Raw genomic sequence first — 25,972 nt, 5'->3', positions numbered from 1 at the left:
ATTTTAGAGTCACTAATGTATAACAATAATTTTATACCATTGCTCAATCCTTGCAGTAATATCCACATAATGAATTCCCATGTGTTGCATATTGTACAAGCATTTGCCATAATAATATTTTTGGGGTTTACGTTGTCTTGGAAATTCCTGGTATTTGTATACTTCCTCACTGCCAAATGAATTAAAATCTTTTCAACAGTTTAGTAGACCAAACTGACCAAGCACAAAATGATTAATTTATCCCTAGTTGTTGGGTTTAGGATTAGTCAATGAATTTTAGGGGCTGGGTGGCAATCACCCTATTTAAGTTATAATCCAATACCCATCCCATCTGATTGATTAGTATCTAGTTAGTTGATGCATGACAAAATATTCTATATGCAGGTGCAAAGTCTTCACTGACTGACAGAAATATTTTTGTACAGTTGGGCTGTAAGGTAAGGCTGCTTGATGCTACTCTGAATAATTGTCATTTTTTTTCTGTTAGATTCTTTGTATTGCAATGAAACTTAGAAGAAAAACTGAAACACACATGGTTACTGCCATTTGTTAACAGAGAGTGATTTCTTCATGTTTTTAATGCCTATGCATCTTATCTTCATAGAGCTTAAATGATTTCAAATCAGATGAGTTTTTGGATATTTAGTAACTCAAGAAAAAGTAAAAATACTGAAAACAAACACAAGGTGTAGCTCCGGTGCAATAAAGGCTGTCTTCCCTTAGTCAAAACCTTTGTTCCACATAAAAATAATTCCAGGAATAAATCTAGTATTGTGTATATACTTTTTAATATAAAACTATAAGCGCTTTCATCTCCCTCCAGAGACTTCATCAGAATCATAAATTAGCCATTTTACACACATTTTATATCATCACCTTACGTGTCATTGGCTGGCCATTCAAACACTTCAATTAATCAATCAGTCTTTGTAACCTTATAAGAATTTCATTCCAAACAAAGACCCTACTACACTTATATGCTGAAGTACGTAATACCAGTATTCGAAAATATAGAAATAACCTCCGAACATAAATATATATGTTCTTTTGACACATATATATTGTGGATCACATTGCCATTAATACAAATATTATAATAAAATCCTCCATGCAACAAACATTTCCTTATTAGATAATTGTGGTATATATATATATATATATATATATATATATGTAGTTCCCCATCTCTGTACAACATATTCTTTAATGGGTTCAGTTAGCTCAACTGGGTAGCCCCTCTCACAAAACATTCTTTGTACATTTTCAATTTCATCCAGGAATTCTTTTTTATCAGATGTCATTCTGGCAATCCTTATCATTTGCCCTTTTACTATATTCATTTTAGAATAATATGGGTCATCACTCTCAAAATGCAAATATGCGTTCAAAAAACATTCCTTTCTATATATGCTAGACTTGTAAGTTTTGTTCTTATAATCTTTACTTAACTTAATATCTAAATAATGTGTTTCATCTTTACCTATTTCATGCGTGAATTGTAAAAATGTAGTGCTGTGGCTAATAAAATACATAAATTCCTCTATTACTTTATCTGGACCATCCCACAGAATAAAAATATTGTCCAAAAAACGATAATAACCTTTAATGTATTGGTAGTATGTAGATCTAAATACATATTGTTTTTCCCAGAAAAGCATGATAATATTAGCGTACGTGGGGGCACATGCTGATCCCATAGCTACCCCATCTTTTTGGGGATAAAGGTCACCCTGAAAAAAAATATAATTATATTTTAACACCAATTCCATGTTTTCCAATACCAATTTAAATTCATCAGCTGTCAGTAGGCCCATTTCAACTAACATTTTTTCAAACCACAACAGCCCTTCAGTTTGAGGTATAACCGAAAATAAACCCTTCACGTCAACAGTAATAAAACTTATTTCATCAGCATATGGACCCATCCCTATTTTATTCAAAAAATCCCACGAATCCACTAAAATATGTGGATACTTGACATAAAACTCTTTTAATTTAGTATCCACATATATAGCAAGTGGCTGTGTTTTTGACCCTTGTGACAAAACTATAGTTCTCATAGGTGGATTGTCAAGTGATTTGTGTACCTTTGGAATGACAAAAATGGTTGGTATAACTGGTTTAGACACTTTTAAGAAATTATATAAATCAGTATCAATCAATCCCTGTAGTAGATTATCTTCTAGTATAAGATCTATTTTTTTTAGGAAATATTAATCTCATTTCTTGAAACCACAACATAACGATTCTCTTTGTCTAGTATTTCCAACATTCTGTTGGTGTAATCCCACTGGTCCATTAATACCACCCCTCCCCCCTTATCAGGTTTCATAACCCAAATTTTTTCATTACCACTCAATTCTTTAAGTAATTCAACTTCTTCATTTGTTAGGTTGTTCTGTAGAATCTTGTCTCTTTTGTATTCATTTCATATGCTTTCATATGCTGATGAAATAAGTTTTATTACTGTTGACGTGAAGGATTTATTTTCGGTTATACCTCATACTGAAGGGTTGTTGTGGTTTGAAAAAATGTTAGTTGAAATGGGCCTACTGACAGCTGATGAATTTAAATTGGTATTGGAAAACATGGAATTGGTGTTAAAATATAATTATATTTTTTTTCAGGGTGACCTTAATCACCAAAAAGATGGGGTAGCTATGGGATCAGCATGTGTCCCCATGTGCGCTAATATTATCATGCTTTTCTGGGAAAAACAATATGTATTTAGATCTACATACTACCAATACATTAAAGGTTATTATCGTTTTTTGGACAATATTTTTATTCTGTGGGATGGTCCAGACAAAGTAATAGAGGAATTTATGTATTTTATTAACCACAGCACTACATTTTTACAATTCACGCATGAAATAGGTAAAGATGAAATACATTATTTAGATATTAAGTTAAGTAAAGATTATAAGAACAAAACTTACAAGTCTAGCATATATAGAAAGGAATGTTATTCGAACGCATGTTTGCATTTTGAAAGTGATCACCCATATCATTCTAAAATGAATATAGTAAAAGGGCAAATGATAAGGATTGCCAGAATGACATCTGATAAAAAAGAATTCCTGGATGAAATTGAAAATGTGCAAAGAATGTTTTGTGAGTGGGGCTACCCAGTTGAGCTAATTGAACCCATTAAAGAATATGCTGTACAGAGATGGGGAACTACATATATATACCACTATTAACTAATAAGGAAAAGGTAACGAAAAGAATTTTAAACAATGAAAAAGTACACAATGAGAATAGGGTAGTAACACTACCTTATTTAACACTTATGTATTATAATGGTATTGGATGGTTAAAGAAATGTATCAATGAAACCTGGGGGATGTTTAGTACTATGCCAAGAAGGGTTAGCGTTTTTCAAAACACTTTGAGATATAGTTTCAGGAGGAATAAAAATGTAAAAAATATTATTGAGATGAAAAATAAAATAAATATAGGAGGTGCATGTCTGAAATATGGCACTTTTAAATGCGGAAGATGTTCACAATGCCCCTTTATAGCTGGGTTAAAAGAAATAATAATCCCAATCTTGGATGTGACTCTAAGAGCAAAGAGATACAATAGTTGTTACTCCAAGGGGGTGGTTTATTTGGCATACTGCAAAACCTGCTGGGGGTATTATATAGGAAAAACAGAATGCCATCTCAGATTAAGAATTTTCAAACATATAAGGGACATCAATAAGAAAAATGAAAATAATGCCCTATATAGACACGCTTTGGTATGCAAGGAAGCTGACTTCAAGTTTTGGGTACTTGAAGAGGTTGATCATTTTGAAAGAGGCGGAGACTGGGAAACGAGGATGGAATTTAGAGAAATGATATGGCAATTGAGACTGGATGCCTGTAGTGGGAAAGGTATGAATGATCATATCTCTATTACTCCAGCCTTGAAACTACTTTCAGAGGATCCTAAAAGACACAATATAAAAAGTAGGTAGATAACTATTATGTTAGTAGAGGTTGGATGTGGGAATACATTCAAAAAATATATATAAATATTTTGGTCTAAGAACTATTTATTGTTTAAAAACACATATACCCCCTGCATCATATTGTTTTTTGAATTTAACAGCTATTATAGGGTGTTTATTATAGACAAGTGTTTTTTTGCATAGTTTTTAGGTCTTTTATATATCTATTATGTCTTTTACATATAATAATCAATTTTTTTATATACAATAATTAATTTTTATAGTGTACATTTTTGAAGTATAATACTAATATTTATATTTTCTATATATTTTATAATAATATGTACTTTCACTACATGATGTATATGAAAATGTTTGTTGCATGGAGGATTTTATTATAATATTTGTATTAATGGCGATGTGATCCACAATATATATGTGTCAAAAGAACATATATATTTATGTTCGTCGGTTATTTCTATATTTTAGAATATTGGTATTACGTACTTCAGCATATAAGTGTAGTAGGGTCTTTGTTTGGAATGAAATTCTTATAAGGTTACAAAGACTGATTGATTAATTGAAGTGTTTGAATGGCCAGCCAATGACACGTAAGGTGATGATATAAAATGTGTGTAAAATGGCTAATTTATGATTCTGATGAAGTCTCCGGAGGGAGATGAAAGCGCTTAATCCATGTTTTTATTGTCTGTTAGTTTTTTATTAAAAAGTATATACACAATACTGGATTTATTCCTGGAATTATTTTTATGTGGAACAAAGTTTTTGACTAAGGGAAGACAGCCTTTATTGCACCGGAGCTACGCCTTGTGTTTGTTTTTGGATATTTACCTGATCTTTAGTTAACATCTCTTTGCATGTATAACTATTTTTTTTTTGTTATTGCCACTATTTGCAGGATGTACACATGATTCACCTCATCCTAATTCTTTCAGACAGATGTGTCAAATAAAGAAATTATTTGCTGCTGTAGATGAGTAAAACAGCATACGTCTTTCTACATGCTGATTTCAGTACTTCAGTGAATCTGTTTATTCTGTTTCAAAGGCTTCTAAAATAATTTACAGTGTAACACATTCCTACTGTTAAATGTGCTGCCACAGAGTTCACATTTGATATTGTTTGGCACTGAAGCTTCAGTGCTTTCAAAATCAATATTGTACCATTTATTTACTGTGTAACATCTTACCGGCGATTAGCAGTCTGTTTAGTGTTTTTCTGGGTGTTGGTTTTGTCCTTATATTTTAAACTATTGCCTAGCTCTGTTTTGGCATGCTGTATGTCACTTGGATGTGATGACTGTCAAATGACATTTTTTCTGTCTTCTAGATGCTTTTCTTTTGGATAATTTGATGTGACAGACAGGTGTCAAAATAATGAAACCTTATCCTCAAGATCTGATTTTTTTGTAGTCTGTTTCTTAATATGACAGCTGCCTGCTTACAAATGTCATTGTATATAACAATGATTAACATACTGTCACATGATGGAAATTTGTGAGTAGCAGAGCTGCAGTTTTGTTATAACCTATCTAAAAGTTATAGCAACAGAATAATTTGTTATCCATGCTTATCATTATAAAAATAAGTACATTTTTGCACATCTAATAACTCTAGTCACTCTGGGCTTATTATACTCATATACAGTTTATAAACACTTGCCTAGATTTGTACACTTATAGGTCATTGCAGACAGACAAATATACAAGTTGCCAGAACTGTTTAAGTGTTTGAAAGGGCTCTGTGGTTTTAGGGTTGCCACCTTTTCAAAAGCCCAAAGTGGGACCTTTTGTGGAAATATCAGATTCTGCAGGACAAAGCATGCCCACAACTAGTGCAAAAGACTGAACGTCACATTTTCTCAAAAATAAAAGCCTTCTCTTGTAGAATCTGAATTGGTGGTGTTGTTTTATATAATGCTATGGTGCTTCAGATGTAGAATAATTGTTTTCTGCAACTATTAGAAGAAGCTTAGGGAAGATTTTTGTCCCAAATTCTCAGCACATTTGCCCGTTTTCATGTTTTATTTGAGGGACACAACTCCCCAAATAAGTACTGTCTTATGTAAAGACTGACAGGTGGTATCCCTATGTAGTTTCTGCAGCATTTATATGACAGATCACTTTTCAGCCTTCATACATCTCTTATGGATATTAAAATCCTGCCTTCTATATAAAGTGATGTTGGTCTGTTCCATTTCACATTATTTTCCACACTATGCAAGGACATACACATCTTGTGCATAATTCCAGACATGTCTGTGTGTTATTACTTGAGCATCAATATGAGCAGCATAATATCAAAACAGTGACAGCAATATAACAAGTAGTGCACTCACCTTTGGTGCAGAATGCTATGGGTTCTATTCCCACATCAGGTAGATAGATTGCTGACACTTGGAGTATAAGTACCACCTGGGTTCTCTCCTGAAATGAAGCCACTAGCCTAGTGGGATGAATCTGTTCAACAAAGGATAAATAAAATAAAACTGCAGTTTTAACTCAACAAATGTAACTACTGCTGTTTATAAAAAATGCTGTTCAGTCTGCTAAATGACCAAGTAAGCATAAATGTACATTTTGAGCAAAACATGTACTCTAATTCCCCAGCTTTACAACACAGTTTGTGATATCACATGTGTGACATGGAATATGTTCTCCAATGCAGATATACAACACAAAAGATAATAAAAATGTTATATGAACCTAATGTACGAATAGCAGTAACACAATAGTTACTGTCGTTTAGCATCCACTACTCTTTAGCTTTGCATGTATAATGTTCTTAGGAGAAACTTACTAAATGATGAACATGTTTTATATTATGGAATAATATCAGTCAGTCAAAAACACACTTAACCAACAACTGAATAACTTTTTTGCCTAGTCTACATTTGTTTCAGCGCATTGGTTATTAAGGCTGACCCCATATCAGTTCAAGGGATATAATAAGTTCTGAAGTGAATGAAAAACAAAGTTATACATGCTTTGAATAATGGTGTTTTTAACCAGACTTTTTTCTCTCATAAAGTACATTGCATATGACAATGAATATATTCGGCATGCTTCACAGTATCCATACAGTGTCATAGGTACAGAAGACAGCATGATATACACATCATAGACATGTTTGACATGAAAAATTAATTCCATGTTAGTATATATGTGTATTGGAAAAAGCAATAACTACTGCAAAACATCTACTCACTGTATGTTATTATTATTGCATATTATTATAAAATAGATTTCAGTGTAGGTAATGTGTAAGTTCATACTAAGCAGTTATTCGCAAACATTACCAAGAGCCTAGCCACTTAAGTTTATTTACTACTTCTATCTGTAAGGGGCTGAGGGAGCTTGACCCAGACTAAATGTACATTACCCATCCAATCACCTAAAGTAGGTTTAGGGAGGCAGGGGATTTGGTTTGTTATCTGCTAAGTGGGAGTTTATACCACAGGGAGGGGATCCTTTGGGAGAATAGGACAGCCTCCAAATGGGACTCTTCTTCCTACACACGCACACATACCATAACTCTCAACCTATTAATGCAAGATATCTGGGCAAAATGAAAAATAATGTGGGGAATAAAGGCCAAAAAATTGGGACTGATTTAAAATATTGCTCTTACAAACTTAGACAGTTGCTAGAATAAAAGGTTTTGTGTTAGCATGCATTTTCTGAATGATATAAAGTCTGAAACTCAAATATATTTCATTAATTAGTGACTTCAATCCTCAGTGATTTGCTAGAAAACCACACAGTTATGAAGAAATGTTCAAAAATATAAGTAGAAATTCTGAACATTCTGTGAAAATCTGGACAGTTGAGAGATATGAGTCACATACACACACACACACACACACACACACACACACACGCACTTAACATTCAGCTTTCTGGAGAAAGCAGTTTTAAGCAACTATATTCTGCAAACCCTCTTTCATCAGATTGTAAAGCAGTCATACTACATACATCCCAGCTGAATGCCCCTTATTTGACTGAAGACTAATACATGATGCATACACATAAGCTCTCTGAAAGCTGATGGCATGCTTCCATAATCTTGTTCAGATATAGATATTCTATTTATAAACTACTTTTGCTCATAGTATTATTATTCTCATAATTCTATAGTGACAGATAGAGAAACGGAAGAGAATCTGAGTCTTAGGAAACAATGGAACGGGAATGTTACCATCCTAAAATGTTCTAATAGGCCAAAGATAAACAATGGTTTTCACCTTACTAAGTAAAATAAAATGATGCTATGGATCATTAAACTAATCAAATGTGAACAGTACTAGGGAACTAGATAGTCTGTAGTGATGCCAAGGTTCAGATTTCTTTAAATGTGATTTTGTTGAAGAGAACAGCACAACATGCTTACAAAATGTTGGCAACAGGGGCTTGAACATCTGAGATGTGACAACTTCTGAGATGCTTATAATTAAGTAGAGGATACAGTGAGACCTCCGAGACCTCTCCTGCATATAGAGTTGTGGGTAGCTCTGCTTCCACCATAAAACAGCTAAATTTGTGGTTTGGGGAGTTTCCATGACTACTATTTCATTTTGATTTTTCTGGCAAAACATCAGTCACTGAAACACATTTCTCTATTGACAGGTACCAGTTATAGACTATAGGTCACAATGGTGATCTTCTAATTAGAACAACAGAAATGGAAGGGGATTTATATATATATATATATATATATATATATATATATATATATATATATATATATATATATATATATATATATATATACACATATAATATATATATATATACACACACACACACACACACACACACACACACACATATATATATATATATATATATATATACATATTATATATATATATATATATATATATATATATATATATATATATATATATATATAAACATAGTTATGTACTTATCCTGAATTTGTGGTTTCATGAGTTTTTCTCTTGCTCTGAGGTACAGCAGTCATTGTGTTAGTACATCTAAATCTCCAGGTCATGGGGAGTGCTGCCACCCACATCATCCCTTGCAAAAAATGGTTTAAACATAAAAGAATGAGTTTCAGCATTGCTGTTTCTACTTTGGATAAAAGTTTATTTTTTAGAGTGTCAGGACTCTCATAATCAGACCTCACACTTTTAACACAGAGCATTCTACGCCTCCTATCATAACATACTTATCGCATATACAGTTGAAGTATTTATAGTAAGCATAAGGGGTAGCAGTTGACAGTTACATGTTATTCCACAGTTAACATGCTGAAATTTTTTGAGGCAATCATAAGTGGCCTTAAAAGCAAATCCTGCAATGTTACCTCTAATAACTGACTACATGAAGGTAGGTAATTACAGTTAAAATTGACAGCTATCAGTTCTCATAAACTAAAGGTAACACAGCAAATATAAAAAAAACTCTTAGATAAACAAGACAGTATGACATGAAAGATAAAGATGTTAACAGAGCATGACAGCTGTATTCTATAATTCATTCCTGGGTATAACAGCATTCTGTTGTAGACTATAAAGGAATAAGTCTATTTACTAAAAGGAAAATGGCATTTAATAAGCACTCATTTTTTACTTTAAAAATAATTTCCAATGGCAAAACATTATAAGAGCATCAGCACCTACAGAGAATAGCAGCTCATTTGTTACTTAATTTATTATGTAGAAGATTATGGACTTAAGTAAAGGCACAGAGTAGGCACGAGGGATAGCAAACATAATCCCTATTAACTGTGCAATCCATTTTGAGAGCCAAGACCAAGAATCGTCTTAGTGTGTTTCTTAAATCTGCAGTAATCTTTTCTTTCTGTAGGTGCACTAGCTTAGAAACATGCATTCTGAGAGTATACGTGAGCAGTTCATATTCAGTCCTGGTCTCTTTGTGGAATACGTCACCATGAATTATGGAATTTGTTGAATTCATTGTCAGTCACTGTGTTTTAGCTTCCATTGTAGTCTCATCTCTTACCCCTTAGGTCACACACAGTGGGTGATGTCTGATACAAATTCTTTGAGAAGCAACCTGCGGATGTAGGATTGTTTCTCTTAGAAGAACTCAAATAATCTTAGAAAATGTGGCTGTCATTTCAAAGAAAGATACATAAAATACTGTACTAAAACTAAACTGAATCAATAAAAAGGGAGAAAAAAAGTCATTCTTTCTGTGCCTTTTAGCTGAATTGTACTATATAAAACAAAAGTGTGTAGAATTGCATACAACTGCATTTGCTTTGTGAAAATATATTGCAGCTTTGAGAATAAACTAAGCCTTATTTCTTGATTGTTTGCACTATTACAGAGTCTGCTACTAGAACATTCTAACTAGGTAACATGAATGACTTATTTGGAGGCAGGTTGTTGAGACTTTCTTCACTTCACTTTCCTAGAATTATGCAACTATGGAAACAGGAAGAACATCTTCTAAACTTCAAACTTCAAACTGAAGCTAAGGAAATTTTGTTTGCGGACCTTTTAAATAAATGGACTGATTATTAACTGAAAGAAGAAGAAAAGCTTTGGTGGTACAGCGGTAGCATTGTTGCCTCACAGCAAGAGGTTCTCCTGTTCAATTCACGGCTGGAGTGCCTTCTGTGTGGTGTCTGCATGTCCTCCCTGCGGTCGAGTGGCCTCCGAAAGACTTGCGTGAATGGGCGTGCCTTTGCTGAAGGTTGGGCGTCAGGCTGGCAACTCGGCACCATAAAAAATCTACTGCCAATCATTAGTGGACCAGAGTTCCGCTGTGGCAACCCCTAACCAGGAAAAAGCTGAAATGACAAACAACAACATTAACTGAAAGAAGAACAAAAGTACAGAAGCTACAGCATTTGCTGGTTTGTTTGCTGCAGAACACCCTCAGACTCAGAATATAAAAAATATATTGCCTGTAAAGACTCTGAAATTCCATTTTGGACCCAAAAGCCAGAAACACTAAAACAGGCAGTGTCTCCTTATTTAGAAAACAAATAACCTTCAGGCTCATTAGACAAGTTAATGACCTGGATCTCGTCCACATCCAACTTAATATTAACAAAACCCCTTATCATATCATAGCTAACTAAAGGAACCCTCTATGACTCCCTGAGCTCATAGCTCCTACCTAAGTAGTGTGACTTCCCAACATATTAAGCTAAGCACCATTCTTCCATACTACAAACTGGAAGACTTATACATCCTCAAACACTTATGTGGATGTAGTTTACACCCCATCCAGGGGTGATACAATCTTGGAACTGGTTCTCACCAATATGAGGCAGCTTTGCTCCCTCTCAATTGTAACTTCCTTCCTGGTGAAATCAGACTACAAGTCAATCATATTCATCTTAAGACTGATGCCTGAAGCATCTTCTAACACCTCAGTATTCCGAGAGTATGTGAAGGCTAATCTACCAAAACTTAGTGATGATGTCCTTAAACTGAAAAGCCCCTTCCATCTTTACGAACCCAGTGCTGATGTGAATGAATTCACTGCCAAATTATATTCACATGAAAATAGTTGCATAGATGCATGTGTCAATCCCAGAAATAAATGTAATGACAAATTCAAAAATAACCCCTATGATGGAATTCAAATATAAACATGTTCTATAATAAAGTACAACTCATTGCATGCAAAAATAAATCTAAGTCACAAGATGCCAAAAATGATCTTGCTAATCTGAACAAGGAACCCCAGGTCCTGATCAAACCAACCAAAGCCATATATGAGGTAAAAATAGCCCCTCAGGGAAAAGATAACCAAAAGCCTTCTTTAATTGTGTTAGAAATCACAGAAACAATTTCCACCACTCTGCAGAGCTAACAGTAAATTATATCACATACCTAGACCCAGAGGGCATAGCCACTTTACTAGCAGATATGTTCAGCTCAAACGTTACCCCTCTCTCCTCCAGAATTCTCAGAACACATACCCAAAACTATCTCCCAATAAAATCTCCCAAGAACAAGTCCTCAAGGCACTGTCTAAGGCCAAGAACACTGTCTAAGGAATCAGGAAACATACCAGGTTGCCTAATGGTCAGCCTGAAATGTGACTTGTCTGACCCATTATGAAAGCTATTCAATATCAACCTCAAAACAGATTTTGTCTCAGAAGAACGGAGTACAGCAACAGGCATTTCCTTGCACAAAAGTGGGGCTTCAACAGAGCTGTATAATTATTAGCCCATATTCCTGACAATGCCATGTGTAAGGCTATGGAAAGCATCATTATGGAATTAATAAAGAAAGATATAGGTAACCTACAGACTTTCAACCGAATCTATTTTTAATTCATCAAAAGCATGTCCTCTCTACATAACCTAGCCGACTGCTTCAAAAAAGTTACTGAAGCAATGGACAAGGGCACAACAGTACACGTCACATATCTAGACCCCACAAAATGTTTGACACCATCCCACACTCAGGTATCTTAGCACCCCTGTCCCCTTTATGGATAAGGCTAATATGCAAATGTCCCAAAATATTCTTGCTTTACCCTTCTCTGGGTTATTCATATGCAAAATATAAGGGCGAAAAACTATCATGGGAATGTAACACTAGGCATCTTAAGATCTTCACAGATCAATAGAATAATAAGTACCTATGAATCTATGAACAGTAAGGCACAGAATATCCTTAACAAAAAGAAGAAGAATGGTTTTAGCTCAAATGTTCTTCCTTCAGTTAATTCATTCTGTTTTTTGTTTGATAACCAGGTTTTTATTACTATCTTCTGTCATTTTGAATGCTTTATTTCCAATTTCTTGTCTAAGTCTGTCTGCTTATTTACTTGGGAATAAACGTATTTATTTCAGATAAAGAATTTTATAATTTAGCTATGAATGTTTATGGCTAATGTTTTACTTTTATATCACGGGCTTATGCATTTACCTATTTACCAAACCATGTGGTGTCCATCTTTGGAAAAGTGGACTGCTCCAAGCTAATTGCTATGATTTGAAAAATTTAAAGGTAGGCTTACTTTAAGGGTAAATAGTAAGTTGTAGTTTATTTGGCTAATTGATTTTGACTAACTGTGGCACTGTACCTTAAACTTGTGAAGGAAAAACTTTCTCCTGAAGAGTCACCATTTATTTCTTATTATGAGAATGTGTGTGCAAAATAATTCTAGTCATGTTTCAATTGCTGTTGACAAGAATGAAATGGAATGCACCTCATTTAGTCTGAGCTAGGTGGAATCCTTGTGAGCTGGTGATTGTAACTCTGACCTGTGGCTGATTAGTGTGGAGCTTATTTGGGTGTAGCAGATGTAGGTTATTATAAAGTGCAGCACTGCACATTTACTATATATCACTGTAACTGCAGAAAAAAAAAAAAAAAAAAACAAGAACCAACCAGGGGTACAGCAAGCAGTGAAGTCAGTAATGTCAGATCACCAGGTAAATACCATGTAACTGATAAGTACAATTTCAAAGGTCTTTCCAGATATCAATAATGGTCAAATGTTGGTTTGCCACACTTATTTATTATACACAGTGCTTTCATCCCTCTCATATCACGGGACTTCTTCAGAGTAAAATACCTCACAATAAACTGAAGTTATATAACCACTTAAAAACCCACATTCTTTTCCCCAATTGATTGCCAATATTAAACTAAAAAGGATATTGCCCTTCTCTGCCCAATGTTGAATTATTAAATAAAAAGACTGAACAGTGTTAAGTAAAATAAAAATACAATGGTGTCACCTCCTTATAACTACCATCACATATTTAACAACATTTTAAACAATTATTGCATGAGTAGTTGAACTGAGTTAATAATTCAGTGCCTTCATTTTCAAATATTTTATTTTTATTATTGAAGCAATGGACTCTAGGAGAAATCGTAGAAGTTAACACTTTAATGTAAGGAACTCAAGTGACAACTTACGACCAATGCTATGAAACCCTGTGGGTTAAATAAGGCTATATCCCTTTTCTGTTACTTGAAAATGAAGGCACTGATTTGTTAAATTGATCAAACTACTCATATACTAAGCAAAAAAATAATGTTGAAATTGAAGTTGCATTTTGGTTTATAACTAGTAACATGGCAATAATTGTTTAAAATGTTTTTAAATCTGTGATGGCAGTTATGAGGAGGTGACACCATTGTATTTGTATTGTACTTAACACTGTTCAGTCTTTTTATGTAATAATTCAACATTGAGTAGACAAGGGTAATATCCCTTTTAGTTCAATATCAACAATCAATTGGGGAAAAGTAGGCAGGTTTTTAGTGGTTATATAACCTAAATGTATTGTGAGGTATTTTACTCTGAAGAAGTCCTGTGATATGAAAGGGATGAAAGCACTAAGTGTATTTAATAAATAAGTGTGGCAAACCAACATTTGACTGATATTATCTGAGAGGAACTTTGAAATTATGCTTATCAGTTACATGGGATTTACCTGGTGATCTGCCGTTACTGACTTTCCTGTTTGCTCTACCCTTGGTTGGTTCTACATTTACCATATATCCTTAAGGCCAATTGCTCTTTGTATTGTAATGGGTTACAGTGGTGGGAATCACACGTCATACTGCTGGGTCTGTCACACAAATACTGATGGCAGTGGTACAAGAGTTAAAATCTGCAGCCCCTGACATCACATATTAATTGGTGTCACCATATGAGATTAAAGTCTGTTCATTACAGTCTGAAGATTCAGTAGTTGTTCTGCTGCTTTTCATAGCATACATATTGCCACTGCGAGGTGTCATATAAGGCAGAGGTATATGTTAACAAGACGGCGATAATAGTGATACCTGTCATTATACATTCTTCTCAGGCTCCTCTTCTTTCTCTCCTTATTTTCTATAAGGAGGATAAACTGGGATTTCTACCCTTGATGCAAGATCTGAGTACGTTCCTTGACAGAAGACTGGTACTTTATTATACTGTCATTCATTCATTCATTCATTCATTCATTTGTTTATTAATTCATCTGTTTGTTTGTTTGTTTGGTAAACAGGTAAACGAGCTGGAATATGGACTCTTTCTGGCCACATGGTGACAATAACCAATTACAGTGAAGGAAATATTATTGCAAAAGTGGATACATACTAAGGTAGATTTCAGAAAAAAATATTCACAATGAAAAAAATGCAGTTAAAAAAAAAAAAATATATATATATATATATATATATATATATATATATAGTTCCCCTTCACAAGATCGAATGGATGGAAGCTCGAAATTCATAATCTCGAGACCAGAATCTCGAACTCCCATTCACTCGAAATTGTGAATGGGAGCCTTAGGTTTAAAAAAATAAAAAGTTAACTTACCTTATTGCAGGGAGCCAGGTCCCCTGTTCCCTAGCACTTTAAATGTGAATGTTCCGTGACCTCACTATAGCGGAGGAATGGAAAATCTTCCGTTTTGCGCTTACATGTACAGCGCAGAATGGGAGATTTCCCTTTCCTTCACTATAGTGCGATCTCGGAGTAGGTATATTTAAGTAGGGGGTGGGGGGATGCAGGGGGCGAAGCCCCCCTGCGAAAACATTTGAAAGGTGTTTTTTTTTTTTTGTCCCTTTCATATGTTCGAGATTCTCTAAATTTGAAATTCTGGTTTCAAGTTTATGACCTTAGAGTTTAGAGAAATTCGATCAAATGAAGGGGAACCATATATATATATATATATATATATATATATATATATATATATATATGTACACACAAACAAATATAGCAAACAAGTATATGAAGTCCTCCAGGTATACTCATTTATATTTTTTAAATGCATTTATGTTTTTATATTCTTTATTTTGGACATTGAGAGATCAGAGAACTAATAGGTACCTTTCTATTATTATTCCGATTGTGTAGTACTTCCACTCTCAGGGTTAGGGAATCCCATCACCTCCATAAAAAAATAAAAAGGAAAAGTGGGAGTATTGCCCAAACCAAGTTCCTTAGGTAATCATTTTTGAAGTCCACGTTAATGAACTTGTCCTTGGGTAAATAACAGTAACTGGTAATAAACCAGCAAAAATTTAAATTAAACAACACAATTCAGGTAATTGTATAAGTGTCTTAGAAGATTCTTGTAGTGACCAATTTTTAATCAAACCATGTTATGTTTTCGTAGTCTTAAGCAGAAACACTATTAAGTAAATTGATGAAATGATATGAGGAAAAAGAAATCACAAGTCAGATGTTCTGTCAGTAACAGTTTACTTAAGCTTTATTGAAAGAATCAAGCAGACAAATGAGTGCTGAAAAAGTAGTGTGCATCAACAGTGTGCATTTATACTTCTATCTGAATATATGTAGGGTGGGATCAAATTAAACCAGTTTCCCAATGAAATTCTTCATATCTGGATTGCTTAACTACATCGTTAGCTGCCTGGCTATTGAGGATGTTTTTTCATTGGTTGGAATGGGGGGAAATAAAAGACCAATCCCAGTTTTCAGTTGTCTATCAGTCACTAGCTGTAAAAAGTGGGTGATGTCTCCCAGATAGGGAAGGGTTGCATGAAACCAAGCCCAGTTATTTTTGGCCAGTCAAGAGCTGGGGAAAAAGATAGGTGTGTTTTAAGAGGAGGAGGTTGAATAAAAGAACACTGGCCAAGCGGGAATCACCAGAATGATGGCAGGCTCAGGGAAGGTATTCTGGTAGGGGGAAGAAAGGGGGTGAGGACTGTGTCCAATAAGCGTCCAAACTATTATGGTGGGAAGGAGAGTGAGTAATAGATTGGTCAGGGAGTCTCCTAGTTATGGATGACTCGGAGCTCACAAAAGAGGCTAATCACCGGCTAGTAAAATTAGCGGGCTACTGTGTGGTGACCAGTCCCAGTTAGTGTACTGAACATAAAAATTGGTCTACTTTAATTGGATTGGCTGAACCCAGATACATATGGCCAATTGGCTGAATGGAGGTGGACTGGGATTATCAGTGACAGGGAGATGCAGCAGGGCCAAACAACGGTTTGGCGGATTTGGCAGGCTTCTGAGTGCTAGTGCTTGTCTCATACAAGCTTCTAGGCATTGGCTAGGATTAGGTGGTGGGCGTCTGAGCTAAAAATCAGTGGCCAGTGCCTGCCCCGTTCAAGTTTTCACCATAATTAATATTAGGATTAAGACAAAAAGGTCCCACCTGTTAGGATTCCAGGTCCGCACTTTTGTTTTAATACTATAGGGGATTGGGGGGGTGTAGCACCATTAGTTAAAATTACAATGCGTCATTAAATTTGTACTAGGACTGGTCCATGAATCTGGCCTTGATGTAGTGCCATGAAAACCCTTTTAACCAATCAATGGTGGTCATGTCATGTTACAGAAATAACCAAAGCAACCATTTAACTTTAAAATCTGTGTAAGAAATACTAAGACCAATAAGTATGAAACGTGAATAATAAAAGGATAAACAGATAAAAACATGCCACAAGTAATAAAGAATGAAGGATCACTAACAACCACCCAGTTCATCTACACATGCAACTAATAATAATTCAACAGATTAAATGAATACAAAATCCATTTTCTTATACAAATGCAGTAACAGAAGTCCTAGAGACATTATAGTCCAAACTTTTTACCCTTTTATCATTCTTGAGGGAAATAATTTTAATATTAATACAGTATATAACCCAAGTCACTCAACTTAATTGAATAACCAAAAACACACAAGGGAATCATAGCATGGCACACCTATGGTCAAGTGATGTGGGCACCTACAACAGGTGGGCCTTTACTCTTGGAAAACCCTGGGTGACACGCGTTATGTGTCACATCGGTAGTTGAGGGAGAGATGTAATTAAAGCAAATGGTGAACTCATATCTAGGAACAAGTTACATTAGCAGAAGATACCAAATAAACATATAAATATAAAGTGATAGACATTTTGGTACTACAGCTGGCAGTGCTTTTGCGAAAGCTTGTTCAGATCAGCTCGCTTGAGAAAAACAAAGTAAATGCAAGCAATTGGTAATGAAAAAAATAATAATAATAATAAAATTAATGATAAAGAACAAAACATAAAAACACCATCATAAATACAGTAACACTAGTGGTTAGAGATTTTAAAAAGTGAATTAGTACAGACTCACGAGTGCCATGTAAAAGTGTGAGGAAATTAGTGATATCATCAGATCCAGATCAAGTAGTTATGGCAGTCAAGTAATAAGTGTGATGATGGATCCTTCTCAGGTTGAGAACACTGACAATTGAGATCTGGATGGTCGGCCAGGGTGTTTTCTGGCATCAAGCCTGAGCTGCCACTCCACTTCCTTAAATTCCAATAGGCCATTGTAGTTACCATGAAGTGCTTCTTTTTTCACTTTGGAAAGTACGTGGAATCTGAAACTGTCATGGCCCATGTTGTTGTTGTGGTGGTGTTTGGTAATGGCATTCAGGTGGTTTCTTTGTTTAATATCAGTCAGGTGCCTGACAATGTTTGTTTTAAGTTTGTTCACTGTTTTCCCTATATAAAATACATGGCATTTTGTATAGTTTGCCCTGTACACCACACCTTCTATGTTGCAGTCCCTGCAGTCTAGACTATGGTATATTTTCTTGGTGTTTGGGCAGAAAAAGTCCAATACATTGCTCATCAGTGGGCAATATGAGCAGTAGGGTGGACCACAGCTGAAGGTGCCTTTTAGCAGTTCAGGTCCATCGGTGTGCCATTTTTTTGTTTTCTCCACATAGTCTCTAATGTTCTTGTTTCTCCTGATGTTGAAGATGGGTCTTTTGGGAATTGCTCTGCTGATATTTGGGCTGTTGGTCAATATTATCCAGTTCCTCCTCACTATGTTGATCAGATCATAACTGTCCAGAGAGTAGGTTATCATCATGGAAATGTCTTTTTGCCCTTTTTTTCTCCTTATTCAGAGTCTTTTGAGATCCTATTGGTGAGAGTGTTTGGGTTGTTCTGTTTGATGTCTATGATCGGGTCCAGCATGCTCTTGATGAATTTCAGGCTATACCTTCAAGCTAAAAAGTCTTTTTCAAGGTTTGCTAGGTTCTTTTTGAAATCTTAGATTTCTATGAAGACCCTAGCTATTCTTAATCCCTGTGACTTGATCACATTCTTAGTGCAAAATGGGTGCATACTCTTCCTATGAAGCAATAAGTTCACCCCATGTGGGTTTTCTGTAACAATTGTTACTTAACCTATTGGAGTTAGTAGGTTTTGAGATGTTTAGGTCAAAAAACACTGCTTTTTCTCTATGATAAGTGCATGTAAACTTCAGGAAATTCATTGAATCACTGATGTGTTTGAAAAAGTTCTTAAGTGCAGCTTCCAAGCCATGCCACACAATAAAGATGTCATGTATATATCTTAGATAGGATCCCATCTGTTGAAAAATAGGGAGAATTATAAATGTATTCTCTTTCCCATTTGCCTAGTGCTGTATTCACTAGGCTGGGAGCCATTTCCAGGCCCATCGCTATGCCCCTCTTTTGTCTGTAGTATTTGTTGTTAAAATGGAAGTAGTTGTTCTCAAGTAGAATCCTGATCAGTTTGCTGGTGATTTCTGTAGTGGTGTTATCCCCTGTACCATTAGCCAGCATAGATTCGGAGACCGCCATTACACAGTATTTTTGTGGGAGAACTGTGTATAATGCCTCTATGTTGATGGTCACCAGGCTGGAGTCCATGCTGACTTGGATGTTTCTGATCTTTTTAAGGAAGTCTTCCATTTCTAGGATGAAAGAATCATTATTTTTGGCTAGTGATCTGATTAAAACTTCCAAGTATATGGAAAGCGGTTCGGTGATGTAACCACCACTGGTGATCACTGGTCTGTAGGGAGGGTTGTGGATGTTTTTGTGGGTTTTACGAATACCAAAGTAGTTGGGAATTATAGGGTGTTCAACCATTATAAAGTCAGTCTCACGCTCAATAGTCCTTCATTCCCCAAGTCTGAGAATTCTAGTAGGATAGTTTCATAAGCTGCTTTGACCTGGAAAATGTTGCAGTTTTCATAGAAGGTCTGATTATGGAGCATACTTATGATTTTTCTGTTGTAGCTGTCCATATCAATCAAAGAAATCAACACGGGCACACTGGAGACTATTTTTTCTAAAATTCATAGCCTCAATGAGAAACTAAGACTCAAGAAACAACAGAACAACTACTTAAGGATTAGAGACATCTTTTGACCCAACAATGAGGCAAAAATCCAGTACACCCAAATGACCCTGGAAACCCAGGCACAACTACTACACTAATGAATGGCTCAAGTGAGTTACTGGGTGATAAACTCGATTTTATAAGGAGATAATTCCATCTCAACACAAGTGGACCAAAGCCAGGGAACCAACCATCAGGACTGTCAATTCAAAGCCACCAACAACAATTACAATCCCAGAACAGATCAGGTTTTTGGAAGAGCTTCCACACTCTGAAGCTGGACCTGTAGAACCAGAACCATGACCTCAGGACTCAGGACAATCAAACACCCCATCCCACTCAAGCCCTCAACCTCAGACTCCACAGAATCAACACTCCAAAGAGACCTACCACCCCAGACTAAGATATTCCCCAGTCAACTTAACCCATTACAAGTACAAGACATGGAGAGGACTGAGGGACCTCAAGCACCTATGGGTCCCACCTCAGGGCCTTCCACACAGGAGGACTACAACCCAAAGCAACAAGGAAATAAGATATGGAACTACTCCAAAAAACAGTTAACCAATATGAAGTTGAGCATTCCTGAAAACAGACCAGCCTAGTCCTAAAACTGCTCACTTGGAAAATGAACCTGAGACTCTTCTTCTATGACAAAACCATACTGGACTGCAGGGAACAATGTAAAGTAACAGCAGTTTTTGAGCACCTCCAAACCTCACTGTTTCAGCTTTTGAAGCCAAATGTGAATCCAATTTTCAAAGACTCCTGAGCAAACCATGCAAAATATGGATTTACAATTTAAGCCCAGAGGAATTTAAATCACTGAAAGATCTTAGTTCTGACCCCAGCAGAAGAATCATGAAGGCAGGCAAAGGCAATGGGGTCCTGGTGACTGATATGGACAGCTACAACAGAAAACTCAAAAGCGTGATCCCAAATCAGACCTTCTATCAAAACTGTGACATTTTTCAGGTCAAAGCAGTTTAAAATCCTGCTAGAATATTATACTTGAATTCTTGCACTTGGGGAGCAAAGGACTACTGAGCGAGAGACTGAATGACTTTATAACGGTTGAACACCCTAGAATTCCAAACTTCTTCAGTATTCCTAAACTCCACAAAAACATCCACAACCCTCCCTACAGACTAGTGATCACCAGTGGTGGCTGCATCAGCAAACCCTTTTCCATATACTTGGAAGTTCTAATCAGACCACTAGCCAGAAATAATGATTCTTTCATCCTGGACACTGAAGACTTCCTTAAAAAGACCAGAAACATCCAAGTCAGCCTGGACTCCATCCTGGTGACCATCGATGTAGAGGCATTATACACAGTGATCCCACAAGAATACTGTTAACGGCAGTCTCCGAATCTATCCTGGCTAATTGCACAGGGGAGAACACAACTACAGAAATAACCAGCAAACTGCTCAGGATTCTACTTGAGAATAACTACTTCCACTTTAACAATAAATACTACAGACAAAAGAGGGGTATAGCAATGGGGGCATCAATAGCTCGCAGCCTAGTGAATACAGCACTAGGCAAATGGGAAAGGGAATACATTTATATTCCCCATATTTTCAAGAGATGGGATGCTATCTAAGATATATAGATGACATCTTTATTGTATGAAATGGCTCAGAAGCTGCCCTTAATATTTTCAAGGTTCCCCTTTATAATATCAAAATATTGAAATGTTGAATTTTAATATCTCTAGACCATAAAGGTGAACATTCAAAATCCCGAAACCCAAAACCATGAAATACAAAATATCGAACATAAACACACCATACACCACACAACACATACACTGCCCTACCCACACTATAACAAATCAAACAAAACATTCACAAGCACAACAACACAAACCAACACACATATACTACATATACACAGTGGGCAAACCCCCCCTGCACCCCCACACACCCCCTACTTACATATACTAAATCAGAGATCACACAAACTGGTAAAGACAGCATACTCACACCCAGACATTCTAAAGTCCCTCACACACACACACACACACACACACACACACACACACACACACACACACACACACACACACACACACACAAACACACACACACACACACACACACACACACACAAAATCACACATATGCAAACAGCAACACATCCAGCACTTACACACTCATACACTCACCTGCCTACCCTAACCCACAAGTACAACTTACAACACACTCACATACATTCAAACTCCCACCCATAAACTCTTACAAAACACTCACTTACCTTAAATCACATCCAAATCCACACACAACACCATACACATCCACACAAAACACCGCAAGTAAAGAAGCGTAAACCCATAACCGCAAATTTGAGATCTTCAAATTCTCAATTATGCACTTTCGCTATTCTAAAAATTCGCCTTTATGGTCTCAGGATATTGAAATTTGAGATTTCAGTATTTTGAAATTATAAAAGGGAACCCTTTTTTAAACACATCAATGATTTAACAAATTTCCTGATGTTTACATGCTCTTACCATAGAGAAAAAAAGCAGTGTTTTTTGGACCTAAACATCTCAAAACCCACCAACTCCAATAGATTGAGTAATAATCTTTACAGAAAATACATGTGGGTGAACTTATCGCTTCATAGGCAGAGTATGCACCCATTTTGCACTAAGAAGAATGTGATCAAGGTGCAGGGATTAGGAATAGCTAGGATCTCCAAAGAAATCAAAGACTTCACAAAGAACCTAGCAAACTTTGAAAAAGACTTTTTAGCTTGCGGATATAGCCTGAAATTCATCAAGAGAATCCTGGACTCAATTGCAGATGTCAAATAGAACAACCCAAATGCTCTTATCACTAGGATCTCAAAGGACTCTGACCAAATAAGGAGTAAAAAAGGGCAAAAAGATATTTCCATGACAATAACCTACTCTCTGGACAGTAATGATCTGATCAACATAGTAAGGAAGAACTGCATCATTTTGACCAACAGCCTAAATATCAACAGACCAATTCCCAAAAGACCCATTTTCAACATCAGGGGAAACAAGAACATTATGGACTGTGGAAAAAAATGAAGAAATTGCCCATCAATGGACCTGAACCACTAAAAGGCACCTTCAGCTGCAGTCTGCCCTACTGCTCATATTGCCCACTGATGAGCAATGGATCAGACTTTTTCTGCCCAAACACCAAGAAAATATACCATGGCCTAGACCACAGTGACTGCAACAAGGAAGGTGTGGTGTACAGGGCAAACTATACAAAATGCCATGCATTTTATAACAGGAAAACAGAGAACAAACTTAATGCACCCATTGCGAGGCACCTGACTGATATTAAACAAAGAAACCACTTGAATGTCCTTGCGAAACTGCACAACAACAACACGGGCCATGACAGTTTCAGAGTCCATGTACTAGCTAAAGTGAAAAAAGAAGAACTTCATGGGAACTACAATGACCTACTGGAATTTAAGGAAGTGAAGTGGCAACTCAGGCTTGATGCCAGCAAACCCCTAGGACTGAACACTCAGATCTCAGTTGTCAGTACCCTCAATCTGAGAAGGATCCATCATTATGCTTATTATTGACTACCATAACTACTTGATCTAGATCTGATGGTTTCGCTGATTTCCTACTTTGGCATTGGACTTGTGACTCAGGATTAATTTGCTTTTTAAAATCTCTAACCTCTAGTGTTACTGCATTTATGATGGTGTTGGTTTATGTTTTGTTCTTTATAATTAGTTTTACAATTTATTTTTTGTTTTTTTTCATTACCCATTGCTTACGTTTACTTTGTTTTTCCCAAGCAAGCAGATCTGATGAAGCTTTCACAAAAGCGCTGACAGAAATAAAGCCATCTGTAGTACCACACTATCACTTTATATTTATATGTTTATTTGGTATCTTCTGCTAACGTAGCTTGTCCCTAGATATGAGTTCACTATCTGCTTTAATCACCTGCCTCCCTCAACTACTGATGCAACACATATGCGTATCACCCAGGATTTTCCAGGAGTAAAAGCCCACCTGTTGTAGGTGCCCACACCACTTGACAAAAGGTGTGTCATGCTACGATTCCCCTGTGTATTTTTGGCTATTCAACTAAGTTGGTGACTTGGGCTATATACTGTATTAATATTAAAATTATTTCCCTCAAAAATGATAAAAGGGGAAAGAGTTCAGACTATAATGTTCCTAGGATTTCCATTACTGCATTTGTATATGAAAAGGAACTTTTATTAATTTAATCTCTTGCATTATTGTTACTTGCATGTGTAGATGAACAGGGTTGATGTTAGTGATCCTTTCTTCTTTATTACTTGTGGCATGATGTTTTTATCTGTTTATCCTTTTAGTATTTACGTTTCATGCTTATTGATCTTAGTATTTCTTACATGTTTTTTTAAAGTTAAATGGTTGCTTTGATTATTTCTGAAACATGGTATGACTACCAGTGATCGGTTAAAAGGGTTTCCATAGCACCACACCAAGGCCAGATTCATGGACCAATCCTAGGATGAATTTAATGATGCATTATAGTTCTAACCAATAGTGGGACACCCACCCCCAATCCCCTATAGCATTAAACTGAAAGTGTGGACCTGGAATCCTAACAGATGGGGACTTTTTGTCTTAATCCTAATATTAGTAATGGTCAAAACTGAACAGGGGCAGGCAATGGCCACTGATTTTTATCCCAGAAGCCTACCACCTAATCCTAGCCAATCACTAGAAGCTTGTATGATGCAAGCGCTAACACTCAGAAGCCCACCATTTTCCCCAAACTGCTGATTGGCCCATCTGCAGTTCCCTGCCACTGATAATCCCAGTCCACCTCCATTCAGCCAATTGGCCATATGCAGCTGGGTCCAGCCAATTAAATTAGACCAGTTTTTATGTTCAGCGCACTAACTAGGTCTGGTCACCACCCTGTATCCCTCCAATTTTACTATCAAGTGATTGGCCTCTTTTCTGAGCTCTGAGTCATTTGTAACTAGGAGACTCCCTGACTAATACATTACTTGCTCTCCTTCCTGCCATAATAGCTCGGGCGCTTATTGGACACAGTCCCCACCCTCTCCCTTCCCCCTACCAGAATACCCTCCCTAAGCCCATCATCATTCCAATGATTCCCAACTGGCAAGTGTTCTTTTACTCATCCTCCTTCCCTTAACTCATTACATCCGAGTGATGCCTCCAGGTGCATCTGCAGTTACCTCCTACTGCTCCTCTAGAAGTCAAATATTACTTGTTCATATTGCATTAATAATTTCAAAATTATGCTACATACAAGGTATCAGAATATTTTATCTTGAAGCATACATGATGGCAAACACAATTGTATTGATATCTGACTTCTGTCAATGAGTATTTGTTAGAATTGTAAGGTGATAACTTAATTGTTAAAGGCTCAGGCCACACCCACTAGAAGTTAAAGGTACACAATCAAAAGAGCTGTACTGGAGGGAATGAGTTAAAACACTTCTACCATTTTCTCCTGCTCTTGATTGGCCAAACATAACTGCAACCTTCCCCTTCCTAGAAGACATCGCCCACTTTTTATATCCGGTGATTGGTAGACAACTCGAAACTAAGATTGTTCTTTTATTTTTCCCCATTCCAACCAATGAAAAAACATCCTCAATAGCCAGGCAGCTAGCGATGTAATTAAGCAATCCAGATATGAAGAATTTCATTGGGAAACTGGTTTAATTTGATCCCACCCTACATATATTCAGATAGAAGTATAAATGCACACTGTTGATACACACTATTTTTCAATGCTCATTTGCGCACTTGATTCTTTCAATAAAGCTTAAGTAAACTGTTACTGATATAAATGTCATCTGACTAGTGATTTTTTTCCTCATATCATTTAGTCAATTTACTTAATAGTGTTTCCGCTTAAGACTACAAAAACATGGTTTGAATAA

General features: G+C 36.1%; 1 pseudogene; it reads left to right on the top strand.

The window, feature by feature from the left end:
- Window positions 1-23,104: 23,104 nt before the first annotated feature.
- The window catches only part of LOC122794852, a 56,592-nt pseudogene continuing 53,724 nt past the window's right edge, over window positions 23,105-25,972 (top strand).

The sequence above is a fragment of the Protopterus annectens genome, chromosome 2.part1, assembly GCF_019279795.1.
Source record: "Protopterus annectens isolate FY-2018-M chromosome 2.part1, PAN1.0, whole genome shotgun sequence".
In the NCBI taxonomy this organism is placed as follows: Eukaryota; Metazoa; Chordata; order Ceratodontiformes; family Protopteridae; genus Protopterus; species Protopterus annectens.
Note: the sequence above shows the minus strand (reverse complement) of the source record. Positions and strands in the feature narration are given on the sequence as shown.